The sequence below is a fragment of the Schistocerca americana genome, chromosome 1 (genome assembly GCF_021461395.2).
Source record: "Schistocerca americana isolate TAMUIC-IGC-003095 chromosome 1, iqSchAmer2.1, whole genome shotgun sequence".
Lineage (NCBI taxonomy): Eukaryota > Metazoa > Arthropoda > Insecta > Orthoptera > Acrididae > Schistocerca > Schistocerca americana.
The window spans coordinates 919,501,468-919,518,527 of NC_060119.1; positions in this window are offsets into that span (position 1 = coordinate 919,501,468).

Consider the following 17,060-nt stretch of genomic DNA (forward strand, 5'->3'; position numbering starts at 1 on the left):
TTGGTTGCAGGTTCTCAACTGGTCTCCTTCTAATCAACACCTAGCAATCACTCGCACCCAGGCAGAACGAGGTTTCATCAGGAAGCACAACAGACCTCCACCCTGCCCTCCAGTGAGGGCTTGACTTGTCCTTGAAGCAAATGGTTTGCAACAGTTTCTCCTGTCACTGTAGTGCCAACTGCTTGTCAGATTGCTGCTGCAAGTGCAGTACAATGCACGAAAGCCATACGCGCAGCACGATGGTCTTCACTCTCGGTAGTGCCGTCCGGAGCCCGGTCTTTTTGCGATGGAAATTCACGTGACCACCGTTGCCAGAAATCATGTACAGTGGCTACATCCAGCTTCTCGTAGCGCTGTTACACGACCAGGTTCGAACTCAGTCAGTTGTTGATAATGGCGTCTTTGTCACCTTAAAGGCGTTCTTGACTAGTCTCGACTCACCACGCCCAGTCTCGAAGGTAACTATCACGACCCGTACAGGGCGTATTTAAAGCAAACTTGATCCGCATCCTTATAGTGACACTACTAGCGACACTCTTACGTGAATGAAGCTAAATTTGATTAGACGCCATCTTTCAGATGTACAAACACGCCTACCAACCTTGGTTTATTTAGCAAGACTCCTTTTTGCTGCTGCGATTTTCTTTCTGTCGGTGACATTACTTTTCCTGAACGAGATTCATTAACATCTGGAAGGAAGAATATTACAAAAATGGTTCAAATTTCTCTGAGCACTATGGGACGTAACTTCTGAGGTCATCAGTCCCCTAGAACGTAGAACTACTTAAACCTAACCAATCTAAGGACATCACACACATCCATGCCTGAGGCAGGATTGGAACCTGCGACTGGAGCAGTCGCTCGGCTCCAGACTGTAGCGTCTAGAACCGCTCGGCCACTTCGGCCGGCGAAGAATATTACATTCAGAACAAAATGACACAGTAGTTCATACATACGGAAATGAGACGATGGAAGAGACTATGTTTCAGTCTGTACCTTCGGTCAAATCGTGAGGCGGCCTGTTTGAGACTCGGGAGAGTGGCTGCCGCACAGGTAGGCGCCGCACCTGACAAGTGGGTCCAAGCGCTGCTGCAGTGAGAGCGGAGACGGACAAAGAGAGAGAGAGAGAGAGAGAAACCCCAGAATCTGGCACGGCTGGCGGCCCACAAGCAACAAAGGTCAAGCTGGGCGTGACGAAATGCTACAGCGCTCTCCCCACCCCCACCCCTCCCGCCCCCCACCCAACCGTCTACGCCCTCACGTCCCTCCCATCCCTTATTTAGCCTCTCCCATGAGCCCATGTCTACATCCTTGTTTGCTGAATATTGTGACACCAGCAGCACAGACTCCTCGTTTTTGTGCCTTCGGCCGTGGTGATAGGTTACAAAGTGAGGGTCTGATGTAACTGGCGTCAGCAAGCAACACAGTAAGTTAGTGATTGTCTCGGAATATTCGGTACAGTAATGAAATAGCAAGTACGGAAGTACCTTCTCTAAGAGAGTAAACACCAGACAAAATGTATTGGATTCAGGTTCACCATGCATCAAAGTCCAATAAAACCTCACAGAACGGGCCGCACGGGATTAGCCGAGCGGTCTGGGGCGCTGCAGTCATGGACTGTGCCGCTGGCCCCGACGGAGGTTCGAGTCTTCTCTCGAGCATGGGTGTGTGTGTTGTCCTTAGGATAATTTAGGTTAAGTAGTGTGTAAGCTTAGGGACTGGTGACCTTAGCAGTTAAGTCCCATAAGATTTAAAAAAAAAGAAAAAAAAAGAAACTAAAACAGTTTCCTCCTTGTGGTCCTTAGTCCGCAGATGGTGGACAGGCTGCAACTCTGCTTCAGTCCCGCGTCAGTAATTCCTGCCTCTCATGTTCTTCGAAACTTACAAATTCTTTTTGGTTTCTACACAAGCAATAGTTAACTTTTCATTTCTCTACTTTATCCCTGATAAATTAAGAAACTCAACGGGCGTATTCCAGCCAACTTTGTCGAAACCTTGTTCTAATCTTAAAAATTCTATAAATGTTGGATTATCTTTCTTCACCGATCTCCTAAGATACGCAATCGGGTGAGCGTTGTCTCACGTGGTCCCACATTTCTCGCTAATCCGAATTAATTCTTCTCCACTCGTTCCAGTCTTCTATGTATATGTGTTTTCTCTGCAGGTGTACATATCTGGCAATCATACTCTTCGTTACCTTCTAATATGTTATTTATGATCACAGTACGCTTGGCCGGCCGCTGTGGCCGAGCTGTCCTAGGGGCTTCAGTCCGTAACTGCGCTGCTGCTACGGTCGCAGTTTCGAACCCTTCCTCTGGCATGGATGTGTGTGATGTCCTTACATTAGTTAGGTTTAAGTAGTTCTAAGTCTAGGGAACTGATGACCTCAGATGTTAAGTCCCATAGTGCTCAGAGCCATATGAACCTTTTGAACAGTACACTTGGCTCAAACAAATCGAAGCACATGACGTTCAACAGATAAATGCCTGCCCAACCTGTTCATCACGGAAATGAGTAGACGACTGGATTGGCCAGAAGGAACACACCATTTCCCAACCTTTATCACTGCTGCTGATTTCATTAGAATGGTTTGATTTCGATTTATGCCAGTCTACATAAAAGATTTCACGAGTTTACAATTGAAACTACAGACATCACACAGTATAGTTCAACATATTGTAAAATGTTACGTAAAAGTACAGACGCTAGTTTTCAAGCCAAAGATTCATTTGGAGCAAAGTAAAACATTGCATCGCCCAAAGTTAGTGGCTTCGAGGAGAGAGTAATGTTTTACAACAGTAATAGTTTATATTTTAGCGTCGAGTTCGCTCTCCATTGTGCATGGGCGAGCTGGACTAGTTTAAAATTCGTAGATACAGGCCACAGTCTGACAACATCAGCCAACCTTAAGTTCTGCAAGTTGGCCTGTACACATATTCCGTTTAAAGGATTTGGCTGACCTTAATCTAGGAAGTCGTTGTTCCGCCAATCTTTAACAGTATTCGGAAGTCGTTAAGGCTTTCGGACTTTGTCGATATAGTAAATAAGGTCTTCGACGCTCTTGCAGTAAGAAACAGTGCGTTTTGAGAATTCGATTTCTTCTTTAGGCAGAAGACAGCTCTTTTTAATGACCAAACATGTTTCAGCTCCTTTGCACGAAGACAAGTGGGCACTTCTTCTCTGTTGTTATTTTCAAAAATATTAGGCTCTACAGGTCCATCTTTACATTAGTGTATAACTTTCCAAAAACAATTTCGTAAGATCTGTCATCTGTATGGTCCTCTGTTGTGCAAAAACACACACAAACAAAGTACAATTGTAGCTTTCGTTGTTATGTCATTCTGAATTTCCTGTAATATTATATGGATAACTGTCACGTTAGGTCCATCTATGAGCATTTGAGCAAAACAAATTTTATCAGACCATACACATTTCATCACCAGTGCCTGAAATTTATACGTATTTATTTGTAGAATGGGATTCACAATACCAGGAACCTTAGCCAACAATTATATCGGTCATTTGGAAAACCAGATATTAGAAAAGATAGCCACTGATGAAAAATTAAAATCATATTTTGGCACAGATATGTGGGTAACGTTTGTCTGGCAGATGAGCCAAAGAAAAAATAGATGAACTCCACTCAGAAGTCAACAAGCATGTAAGAACATGCAAATCACCCTTGAAGAAGAAAAAGAAGCCCACATAAATTTTCTTGCAAAAACAGTAATATAAGAAAATAACGCACATACTTACCACACACAGAAAACGGACAACCAAAGACACAGTAATGCAGTCCGTATGTAACCAACTCCACAACCAGAAGATAGTTGCGCTATGTCACATGTGATACAGAATAAGCGGAATTCTATTCAACAATAGAAATAATGAAACTGAAATCAACAACCAAGCAGATAGTTGGAAGCATTGGTTAGATTCACACAAAGTACACAGGCTTAGTCAAAAACTTAAAACACAACTACAAAACAAATATACCCAGAATGCACTAAATTTCACAAGCTCCCAACCAATATAGAGATACAACACACACAACATAGACATAGTGAAACTCCACACAGAAACAAACGTCATGATATACTGTGACTTGTACACATAAGCTAACACACAGAGTGGCAAACATACTAAAGAAGTAGTGTCTCCGTATTGGATATAAAACTGCGCAAAGTCTCCAAACAAACTTAACCCAACCATTAATCAAGAGGGACAAATTCCAGACAGAAGGAATAATCTGTCTTGAATGACAAAGTTGTGATGCAATATACACATAAATGGCATGTAGGAATTATAAACCACATTACAAGGAACCCATCAAATGTTGTAAGTATGAAACAGTCCATTTCTCATTCTCACAGCACTTACAGCACTGCAACTGTCATATCACCAATGTAGAACAAGACATCAAAATTATTAGGACGAATGAACACAACAGATACCTTACCCAAAGCGTGAACACTACCACATGCAGTGAGGTATTTCGAAAAGTAATAGGTGGTGAGCTACAAGACACATATAAATACAGACTCTCTACTAAATTCGATAAACGAAGTAAAATGGTGTAAAACTCAGAGAAAAAACAAATAAATACATGAAAAATCTTAAATACATAAAGTAAATAATAAAAAATTGAGGAAATGAAATGTTACAGCTGATAACATGTACACACATCGATGCAGGAACATGTACTCTTTGAGACATGCATGCAAAGTAATAGGTGATGAACTACAAGACACACATAAATGCAGATTCTCTGCTAAATCTGGTAAAAGAAATGGTATAAAAACTACAGAAAAAAATTAGTAAATAAAAGACAAATGTTAAATATATGGAACAAATAATTAAAGGAAAGAGGAAATAAAAAGTTACACATAAGAGAACACGCACAGAACGATGCATGAATGTATACCCACTGAGACCTCCACATGTGTACGCAAACACACACACACACACACAGAGAGAGAGAGAGAGAGAGAGAGAGAGAGAGAGGGGGAGAGATAGAGACAGAGAGATGATAGATATCATAAACATTTGACAATTGACAATAGCATTCAGTTGCTGCAAATAACATTCAATAGAAGACAACAAAATTGTAAACAAAATTGAAAAAAAAAACTTGTGCTCATATTCTCAGTGCAGTGCTGGTGGTAATTCGAAAGACTGGAAGTAAAAGAATAGGATTAAAAAGCAGCAAAGCAATGAGACGTGTAACTATAAAGATTTTACGTAAAAAAGTGTCGGCTATTGTTACTTCATAGTAAATAAGAAACTGCTAGATTTTTTCCTAACCTGAAAGGACGGGTCTCACACGTACAAGAAAATAGTACATTCATAAATGTGAACATATTTCAGGCCAACGACGACACATTTCGAAAAATAAAGGCGATACGCATACGGTATGATAAAATTGGTTTCATTCAGTTGTACATAGACGGATATGACATGGAAATTATCAGAATAATAAGATAATTTTTTCTGTAAAACTTCACTCGCAAGCAACATTTTTGTACTTCAAGAACGTCTGTTTATGCTGCTGCTGTGTTTTTGGCAATGTAAATTTTGAAACTGATTACAGATTTAGCCTGGTCTTCTGGATGTGAAAGCAGTTGTACGATTTTACTGCATGTGTTGTTACGACAGAACACTCCGATTCCGTTTCCTGGCTGAACCACGAATGTCCCCTCATCTCTGAATGGTCTGATTGAATCAAAAGGACTGTGCAAACCTGAGTCTTAAAGCTGTAGTAACAGATTCGTGACGTGCGACGTTCGTTCTTTATTTCAGCAAAACTCCCGACACTGTAAGCGGCCTGCATCAGAGTGTGCACGCGCCTCGAGCTGACGGCGCAGTTCGCTGTCACTCGCCCGGGGGTCGGCGCTGTTTATCTGCCGGCACGCGCCTGCACGCGGCGGCACGTGTTCCTGACCTCTCACATCCGTCACACACATCGCCGCATGCCAAGTGACGGACCGCCAGCCTTCGCATGCTAAGCACGGTCCTTGGAACCGACTACCGCTGGGGAAGAACGGCTTTCTTTTGACCACCTCCTCTTATTTTGCTGAGTCTACGTTTGTGTAAGTATACACTAACCGCCAAAATATTGTGACCACTGCCCGCCGTGACGTTGGATACCGCCAGGTGGTGTTGGGGGCACGTGACGCGGTAACAAACGTATGTAAACGGAGCAGACACGGACTGGGGATCACCCTATCAAAGATATGGGCTGCGAATGGAGAAATCAGTTAGGGTAATCCCTTTTGACAAAGGGCAAATTACACTACTGGCCATTAAAATTGCTACACCACGAAGATGAAATTCTACAGACGCGAAATTTAACCGACAGGAAGAAGATGTTGTGATATGCAAATGATTAGCTTTTCAGAGCATTCACAGAAGGTTGGCGACACCAATAACGTGCTGCCATGAGAGAAGTTTCCAACCGATTTCTCATACACAAACAGCACTTGACAGACGTTGCCTTGTGAAACGTTGTTGTGATGCCTCGTGTAAGGAGGAGAAATGCGTACCATCAAGTTTCCGACTTTGATAGAGGTCGGATTGTAGCCTATCGCGATTGCTGTTTATCGTATCGCGACATTGCTGCTCGCGTTGGTCGAGATCCAATGACTGTTAGCAGAATATGGAATCGGTGGGTTCAGGAGGGTAACACGGAACGCCGTGCTGGATCTCAACGGCCTCGTATCACTAGCAGTCGTGATGACAGGCATCTTATGCGCATGGCTGTAACGGATCGTGCAGCCACGTCTCGATCCTTGAGTCAACAGATGGGGACGTGTGCAAGACAACAACCATCTGCACGAACAGTTGGACTACGTTTGCAGCAGCATGGACTATCAGCTCGGAGACCATGGCTGCGGTTACCCTTAACGCTGCATCACAGACAGGAGCGCCTGCGTTGGTGTACTCAACGACGAACCTGGGTGCACGAATGGCAAAACGTCATTATTCGGATGAATCCAGGTTCTGTTTACAGCATCATGATGGTCGCATCCCTGTTTGGCGACATCGCGCTGAACGCACATTGGAAGCGTGTATTCGTCATCGCCATATTGGCGTATCACCCGGCGTGATGGTATGGCGTGCTATTGGTTACAGGTCTCGGTCACCTCTTGTTAGCATTGACGGCACTTTGAACAGTGGTCGTTACATTTCAGATGTGTTAGGACCCGTGGCTCTACCCTTCATTCGATCCCTGCGAAATCCTACATTTCAGCAGGATAATGCACGACCGCATGTTGCAGGTCCTGTACGGACCTTTCGGGATAGAGAAAATGTTTGACTGCTGTCCTGGCCAGCACATTCTCCAGATCTCTCATCAACTGAAAATGTCTGGTCAATGGTGGCCGAGCAACTGGCTCGTCACAACACGCCAGTCACTACTCTTGATGAACTGTGGTATCGTGTTGAAGCTGCATGGGCAGCTGTACCTGTACACTCCATCCAAGCTCTGTTTGACTTCATGCCCAGGCGTATCAAGGCCGTTATTACGGCCAGAGGTGGTTGTTCTGAGTACCGATTTCTCAGGATCTATGCAGCCAAATTGCGTGAAAATGTAATCACATGTCAGTTCTAGTATAATGTATTTGTCTAATGAATACCCGTTCATCATCTGTATTTCTTCTTGGTGTAGCAATTTTAATGGCCAGTAGTCTATTATTACGTAGAGGTTGGGAACGAGTGCCACCAAAACGGCGAAGCTGGTCGAATGTTTGCGTGCTACTGTCGCGAGCACATACGGAAATAGGTAGAAAGAGAGTGAAACTACCACTATTCACTAAATGGTTGGACGTCCACGACTCTTCACAGAACGTGGTGTTCGGTGGCTTGTGTGCTCTGTAAAGCAGGATAGATGGTGATATGCGGCATCTCTGACGAATGGGTACAATGCTGGTGCACGCATAAGTGTTTCGGAGCACACCGTTCACCGTATATTGTTGAATATGGAGCTCCACAGCGAACCACTATGTTTTCACACGTTGAACCAACGACCTCGTCAATTACGATTGCAGCGGGCACGGGACCATTAGTATTCGACCGTCGATCGACGGAAACGTCTCGTCGTTCTGGGTGAATCACATTTTGGCTACACTAAGTAGCTGGTCGTCACCAAAAACGCCATCGTCGAGGTGAATGGCGGTTCGAAACGGGAAGCGCACCATGGACGCAGGTTGGTGGGAGCAGTATCATACTACGGGAGACATTCTCCTGCACTTACATGGGACCTGTGGTAGTAACTGAAGCGTTCACGCTTGTTGTCTTCCACGACGGCGGTGTCATCTTTCAGCAGTATAACCTTCCGTGTCTCGGAGCCAGAACAGTGCTACATTTGTTTGTGGAGTGTTATAGTGAACTCACATTAATATTTGGGCGACTAAATTCACCTGATGTAAATTCTATGGAACACTATCGAACACCACGCCGCATACGTAAATCAGCAGCCGGATATTTACGCGAATTACATGACCTGTGAGTAGACATCTAATGCCACTTATCTTCATAATGCTACAAACATGATACGCAGAATCAGTGATGTATCTCGTCCCAAAGGCGGACATACAACCTACTAAGCAGGTGGTCATAATGCTTTGGCTCATCATTGTATGTCGCGTAGTGTATTCGTCATGCTACTAAAATATAATCCTGTAAAAAAATATCCCGTTTCTAACCAACAGTTCCAATACTGCTTAAACTTTTAATCATCACAGGACTATATTAGAAAAAAGGCTTATCCCAGAATTAAGATCAACCACAGATTAATAAAGTTTAATGATTACTTTCGATTTGGATTAATAAAATTAGGCTCTGTAAGTGCAACAGCAATAAATTCTAAATGTTACTGCAGTCAGTGTAACTGTTTTATTTTGTAATTGTCAGATCTGAGAAACCTGTGCAGGAAGTTAATGATAATTCAGAAGGGGAACGGTGTACCGTAGGTCTGTAGAGGACAGAAGCCTTTCTAATAACTAGAAAGAAGCAGAGGTCATTCCTGTTTTCAGGATGGGTCGTCGAATAGACACACAAAACTATAGGCTGGTATCTCTAACGTCGATCTGTTGTGGAATTTTGAACATATTTTATGGTCTGCAAAGGAAGTAGCTTACAAAACATCTCTCCGTTGAGGAGCTGCTTAATCAAGTAGTAGCTGCTACACGGTCTGCAGATTCTCGAAGAAGGCCGCGAGAACTGTGTACTGACCTCATGCGCCTTCGTACCGATCCGCATGAGACCTCATAGTGGAGGATGACACAGCGGCCGGTAGTCATCCCTTGCGCCTTCAGGGCATCTACGAGGAGCTACTTATTATGACATATCTGCGTATCGAAAATCTGCTCTGTAGGAACGAACATGAGTTCCGAAAACAACTATCGTTGGAAACCCAGCTCTCTCTATTCACCCACGAGGGGTAGATAAAGGCACCCAGGTAGATGGCGTTTCCTTGACTTCCACCAGGCGTTCAGTACAGTTCCGCACTCTTCCCTGATGAAGAAAACACGAGCATACGCCAAGTGTGTGACTGGATTGAAGAGTTTCTACCAAACGGGACATAGCACGTCATTCTGAACGGAGAGAAGTGTTCAGACGTAAAAGTGACTTGAGGCATGCCCCAAGGGAGCGTTGCATGACCATTATTACAATATACGTAAATGACATGATAGATAATATCGGAAGTTCCATGAGGCTGATGATGATGTTGCATACAGAGAATTCGCAACGCTGGTAAACTATAGCGAAATGCAGGAAGATGTTCATAGGGTCGACGTTTGGTACAGAGAATAGAAATTTATCCTCAATATAAACAAGTGTAACGTAATGAGTATACATAGAAAGAAAGACCAATTATTGCATGAATACACAATTGCAGAACAATCACGAAAGCCATAAAATATCTAGGACTATGCCTACGGAGAGATTTGAAGCGGAAGGGACCAAATAAATTTAATCGCGGGTAAAGCAGATGCCCTTTGAGATTGAGCGGAAGAAGCCTCAGGAAATGTAGTCCGTGTACAATGGAAGTAGCTTACAAAACATTCATTCGAGCAATACTTGAATATAGCTCGTCAGTCTGGGATTCATACCAGGTTAGATTCATGCAGGATGCGTTTTGCATCACGGTGTGGTCTACTGTCCAAGTTCCTAGAGCGCACGTTCCCAGAAGAGTCAACCAGTATATTTGCTTCCTCCCGCGTATATCCCACGAAAAGATCGTGACGATAAAATCAGAGAGATTCGAGTCCGTACGAAGGCTTACTAGCAATCGTTCTATCCGCGAACCGTACACGACTGGAACAGGACAGGGGAAAGTGACACTGTATGTTGCCTTGCACATTATAGATGAAAACGTAAAGTTCAGCGAGAAGAAATAAAAAGTAGGAGGCTTTTGGATGACTTATAATTCTGTCAGAAACTATGACGTACGTGACTGAACGGAATGGATAGTGTCGACTATAGGTGAATATCAACAAAAGTAAAAAGGGCGAAATGGAGTCAAAGCAGGCGATGCTGAAGGAATTTTATTACGAAATGAGGCACTAAAGCAGTAACCGAGTTTTCTACTATTTCGGCAGCAAAGAAAGTATGTTGGTCGATGTAGAAAGGATGTAAAATGCAGACTGCCAACAGCAAGAATAACGTTTCTAAAAAAGAGAAAACTGTTAACAGAGAATACAAATTTAAATTTTAGGAAGTCTTCTCTGAAAGTATTTGTCTGGATTGTAGCCTTCTACACGAGTGACACGTGGACAGTAACCATTTCAGACATGTTTCCGCAGTATCCTTTCTTCCAGATGTGCTAGTCTTGCAAGTTTCGTAGGAGAGCTTCTGCGAAGTTTGGAAGATAGAAGACGAGGCACTGCCGGAAATAAAGCTGTGAGGACGGGTCGTAAGTAGTGCTTGGGTCGTTCAGTCGTTACAGCACTTGCCCGCTAAAAGCTAAGTTTCCAAGTTCGAGTATCGGCCCAGCACACAGTTCTAATCGCCAGGAAGTTTAAAGAGAACCCAAGTTAGAAACGTGGCGCTACTGAACAATGCTGAGAACTAAATACGAGTAAATAATGAGTAGCTGCTGAATCAAATTGGGAAGAAACGAAATTTATGGCACAATGTGACTTTAAAAAAGGGGTCGTTGACAAGACATGAACTTAAGCATCAATGGATCATCAGTCTGGTAACGGAGGAACCTGCGGTGGGGGGAGGGGGGGGGGAGGAGAGGCAGAAGAGGTAGAGGGAGATCAAGACTCAAATACAGAAAGCCTATTCAGATTGACAAAGAATGCAGAAGTTCTACAAAGCTGAAGAGATATGCACAGCACACACACTAACGTGGAGAGCTACATCAAACCTGTCTTCAGGTTGTTAACCACAACAGAAACAACAACAACAACAGATTAGAAGAGGTTTTGACACATGCATATTTTTTCGGAACAGAAACTATTAGCACCATCCTCAAAAGTGAGTTCTGATATTTAGTCATAGCTAATATTAGACGTCTACGCGGAAAAGAGAAAAGAGATCCACTAAATGAGAGGGCTCCAAAGAAAACAGAGCTGTGGTAGGACAATGGAACTTTGTGGAAACATTTGTAAGGATATGCGGAAAAGGAATAACGAATAATGCATTGAAAGAAACAATTTGCTTTCGGACATGTGCGAAAGAACAGACACCGCGTATATTGCTATGGCGATGATTACCATTGATCCCTTCAGAGCAGATGCACACCAAGCTCGATTTCTTATGGGAATCGGCCACATTCCGTCAGTAGCCGAGTACTGAAGCTGATGAGCAGGGACATTATACCTGTAGTATGTGGTATAAGTTATGAATTTGCTTCTGACGGCAGGCGTGCTAAGATGGTCATTGCGGATACACTGACCGCCTTTTCCGGATGGCGCAAAGGTCGGCGCATCTACCTAGTAAGTGGGAGCCCTTTGTTCCAATCCTAGTTCCGTACAAATTTTTATATTGCTCCATTGATATTGCCACAACAGAATCTGAGTAGCACCGTGGTGTAGTCGTTATGATACTAAACTGTTGCCTGGAAGGTCGTGGGTTCAAACCTCACCTGCATTATACAATTTTAATTTCTATATTCGATCCGAGTACATTCTAGAAGTATCCACAAATGTCAAGAATCATTTTACTGGAATGGTCTGTAGCTGGAGGCAGTTCGCTCCGCGCTCTGGCATGTGCAAGTGCTGAATTTACCTTCGTTAAGTGAAAATAGTGTTCGTCATTCATCTAATTACACCTGCTTCTGCGTGACATTATTCTGGTGGAGGCGCTCGGTATTGGAACTTGTGATAGCGCACATTATCGACGACACAGTGGCTCCCATCACGCCATGACAGAGCCGCCGTTTACGTGGCGAGATACCCGATCTCGAGCCATATTCAATAGATCGCAACCTATCGGAGACAGAAGAAGAAGAGGACGTTAAGATGACAGCAACTGTGTGCCACCACATGAGACAACCTTCCGGGTTCTCTTGTGACGATGGCCAAGATCCAAACAAGTGGCTGAAGGTATATGAGCATATAGCCAAATTTAACAAATGAGATGACACCGTGCGTTTGGCTAACGTATTTTTCTACTTGGAGGGCACTGCCAAGCAATGGTATGAGCACAACGAGGAGACGTTCACAAGCTGGGAGGTATTCCAGGTGGAACTGTGCAAGTATTTCGGCGACACAGAACGACAAAAGTGCAAGGCTGAAGATAAATTAAAGTGTAGGGCACAGCGTACAGGAGAGACTACAGCATCCTACGCTCAAGACGTCTTGGAGATGTGCAAAATAGTGGATCCTCGAATGAAGGAGGAAGATAAGGTTGCACATCTCATGAAGGGTGTTGCTGAGGACATGTATCATAACCACCACACCACAGTGCTAGTCAGATTCTTCTGCGACAATATAAATCAACGCCCTTTGGCAGCTAATGTCTTTAACTCCCTTGTGTCTTAACCATAATGCACTTTGATGCTCGTGTCTGAACCCTACGGTCCGCTTTCCCAGTCTCTCTCTCTCTCTCTCTCTCTCTCTCTCTCTCTCTCTCTCTCTATTCGTTTAGTCGGTTCCGACTCTTCGTGACCCCATGAACCGAATCACGCCACTTTTTCCTGTCTTGGACTTTCTCCCGTAGACCTTCCAGGTTGGAACACATTGCTTCTGTGATACCATCGATCCATCTCATCCTCTTACGTCCTCTTCTTCTAGTTCCTTCAATCTTCCCCAGCATTAATTTTTTTTCCAGCGAGGCATGCCTTCGCATTGTGTGTCCAAAGCAGGTCTGCTTTTGTTTTAACATTAGACCATCCAGGGAGAAATCTGGATTTATTTGTTCCAATATTGATCTGTTGGTTCTCTTTGCAGTTCATGGAACTCTAAGAAGTTTCCTCCAACACCACAATTCGAAGGAGTCAATTCTTCGCCGTTCAGCCTTTCTAATGGCTAAGGTCTCACATCCATACATCACAACTGGAAAGACCATAGCCCTCACAATATGGATCTTTGTTGCTAGTGTTATATCTCTGGACCTTATAACCTTGTCAAGGTTTGACATCGCCTGTCTACCGAGCAACAGGAGTCTCCGGGTTTCATGGCTGCAGTCGCCATCAGCAGATATCTGGGAACCGAGATAACTGAATGTGATCACTACCTCCATGATTTCTCCTGCTGTATCCCACGAATCGGTAGGTGTAGTTGCCATAATTTTCGTTTTCTTCACATTCAGGCTAAGACCGTCCTTTTCTCTTTCGTCTTTCACCTTCAGCAAGAGTTTTCTCAATTCTTCTTCACTTTCTGCCAACAGGATCGTATCAACCGTGTACCGGGGGTTGTTTACATTTATTCCAGCTATTTTAATTCATGTTTCTCCTTCATATAGCCTCGCATTCCTCATAACATATTCTGCATACAGACTGAATAAGTACGGTGACAGTATGCAGCCTTGCCGGACCCCTTTCTGAATCTTAATCCATTTCGTTGTTCCATACATAGTTCTCACCGTGGCTTCTTGGTCAAGGTATAAACTCCGTATTAGGTGAATGAGGTGATCTGGTACACCCAGTAGCGGTGTCCAAAAGCCAGTCGTGACACTAACACTTCTATCGACGCGAATCGTGCAGCCACAGTCTGAACATCATTCCTATATATTTGAGTACCCATACGATAAATAGTTTTCCGTCAAGACTGGCTCAAGTGGGGAAATTTAATTATAATCACCCTATATTTTAAACGGAGTCTGTGACATACCGGAACCCTAAGTCCTTCCGATTTTTGCCGGCCGGGATGGCCGAGCGGTTCTAGGCGCTACAGTCTGGAAGCGCGACCGCTACGGTAGCAAGTTCGAATCCTGCCTCGGGTATGGATGTGTGTGATGTCCTTAGGTTACTTAAGTTTAAGTAGCTCTGAGTTCTAGGAGACTGATGACCTCAGAAGTTAAGTCCCATAGTGCTCAGAGCCATTTTAACCATTTGAACCTTTCGATGTTTGTAATGGCTCACTCAAGTTTCTACCTACTTTAACTACTGCGTACGGTGGCTGGTATAGCCTCCGAATTAATTATATTTACTGTGCTTCTAAACCTACACTCCTGGAAATTGAAATAAGAACACCGTGAATTCATTGTCCCAGGAAGGGGAAACTTTATTGACACATTCCTGGGGTCAGATACATCACATGATCACACTGACAGAACCACAGGCACATAGACACAGGCAACAGAGCATGCACAATGTCGGCACTAGTACAGTGTATATCCACCTTTCGCAGCTATGCAGGCTGCTATTCTCCCATGGAGGCGATCGTAGAGATGCTGGATGTAGTCCTGTGGAACGGCTTGCCATGCCATTTCCACCTGGCGCCTCAGTTGGACCAGCGTTCGTGCTGGACGTGCAGACCCCGTGAGACGACGCTTCATCCAGTTCCAAACATGCTCAATGGGGGACAGATCCGGAGATCTTGCTGGCCAGGGTAGTTGACTTACACCTTCTAGAGCACGTTGGGTGGCACGAGATACATGCGGACGTGCATTGTCCTGTTGGAACAGCAAGTTCCCTTGCCGGTCTAGGAATGGTAGAACGATGGGTTCGATGACGGTTTGGATGTACCGTGCACTATTCAGTGTCCCCTCGACGATCACCAGTGGTGTACGGCCAGTGTAGGAGATCGCTCCCCACACCATGATGCCGGGTGTTGGCCCTGTGTGCCTCGGTCGTATGCAGTCCTGATTGTGGCGCTCACCTGCACGGCGCCAAACACGCATACGACCATCATTGGCACCAAGGCAGAAACGACTCTCATCGCTGAAGACGACACTCCTCCATTCGTCCCTCCATTCACGCCTGTCGCGACACCACTGGAGGCGGGCTGCACGATGTTGGGGCGTGAGCGGAAGACGGCCTAACGGTGTGCGGGACCGTAGCCCAGCTTCATGGAGACGGTTGCGAATGGTCCTCGCCGATACCCCAGGAGCAACAGTGTCCCTAATTTGCTGGGAAGTGGCGGTGCGGTCCCCTACGGCACTGCGTAGGATCCTACGGTCTTGGCGTGCATCCGTGCGTCGCTGCGGTCCGGTCCCAGGTCGACGGGCACGTGCACCTTCCGCCGACCACTGGCGACAACATCGATGTACTGTGGAGACCTCACGCCCCACGTGTTGAGCAGTTCGGCGGTACGTCCACCCGGCCTCCCGCATGCCCACTATACGCCCTTGCTCGAAGTCCGTCAACTGCACATACGGTTCACGTCCACGCTGTCGCGGCATGCTACCAGTGTTAAAGACTGCGATGGAGCTCCGTATGCCACGGCAAACTGGCTGACACTGACGGCGGCGGTGCACAAATGCTGCGCAGCTAGCGCCATTCGACGGCCAACACCGCGGTTCCTGGTGTGTCCGCTGTGCCGTGCGTGTGATCATTGCTTGTACAGCCCTCTCGCAGTGTCCGGAGCAAGTATGGTGGGTCTGACACACCGGTGTCAATGTGTTCTTTTTTCCATTTCCAGGAGTGTATATACTCATTCGGTTTCCGAAGTGAGTTGATGGATACAGAATCATACACTTTTCCTATATCTACAAATTCTTCCTGACCCTCAGAATATGCCTTCTTACATAAGTGTCTTAAGGCTCCAAATATGATACATACAAGACCGACCACCACTCTCTTGGTATTTCCTCTCCAACCACAATCTAATTGCACAGTTTACATGTAAGTCTCAACTCCTGAGCGGGCCTGTATTTACAGAATTCCATCACAGCTCCTCCCAGTGCATTTGTCTTTCCATTTCTTGCCTTTCTCAGCATCTCTTTTACTACTTCGTCTCGAATAGGTTCTGTATTACCTAATGTGGTGCTTTTGTAGTAGACTTTTATCACGTCTGTTCTTTTTTTACAAGAAATTCTCGAAAGCGCTTTTCCTACTGTCCAATAGATATAGGGTGCATTGTGGGTGCCGGACTTATAGCCATTTTCACCGTCTTTATCAATCTCCACGCTTCTGCCGATCTCCTATTTCCAAGCGAATGATCTGTTTTCCCACATTCTCTTAACTATGCCTCTTTTTTACACTAACTTTTTAATTTATTAGCCTTCTTTTTAAATACATTGTACCTATTCCAATCCACTTCTCTCCCAGAGCTTAACAACATGTGACATATTTCCTTGTTTTCCTCATCCATCTCCAACACCTCCGTAGTCATCGATTCAGTTGTTACTCTTACCTCCCTTTCCCTCCTCTGCTGCTTCCAAAATCGACTGTTTCAGGAAACCGTATAGCTCATTGGCATCCATGTCCTCCGATGCATTCAATCTTAATCTGATGATGCAAACTTCCATGTCCTTCCTCTAACAAGCGTATCCTATATTTTGGATTCTCTATAGTTTGCTTCCAGCATCCTCTTCTCTCTCGTCTGGTGCTATCTTTGTCGCAATCAGAAAAGCAGTTTTTGAAATATCTATAAAATGATCGGGAGCACACTTTGTTCCTATTTTTTACCCTTACATCTTGTTCCGTAATTACCAGCTGCCTTCGC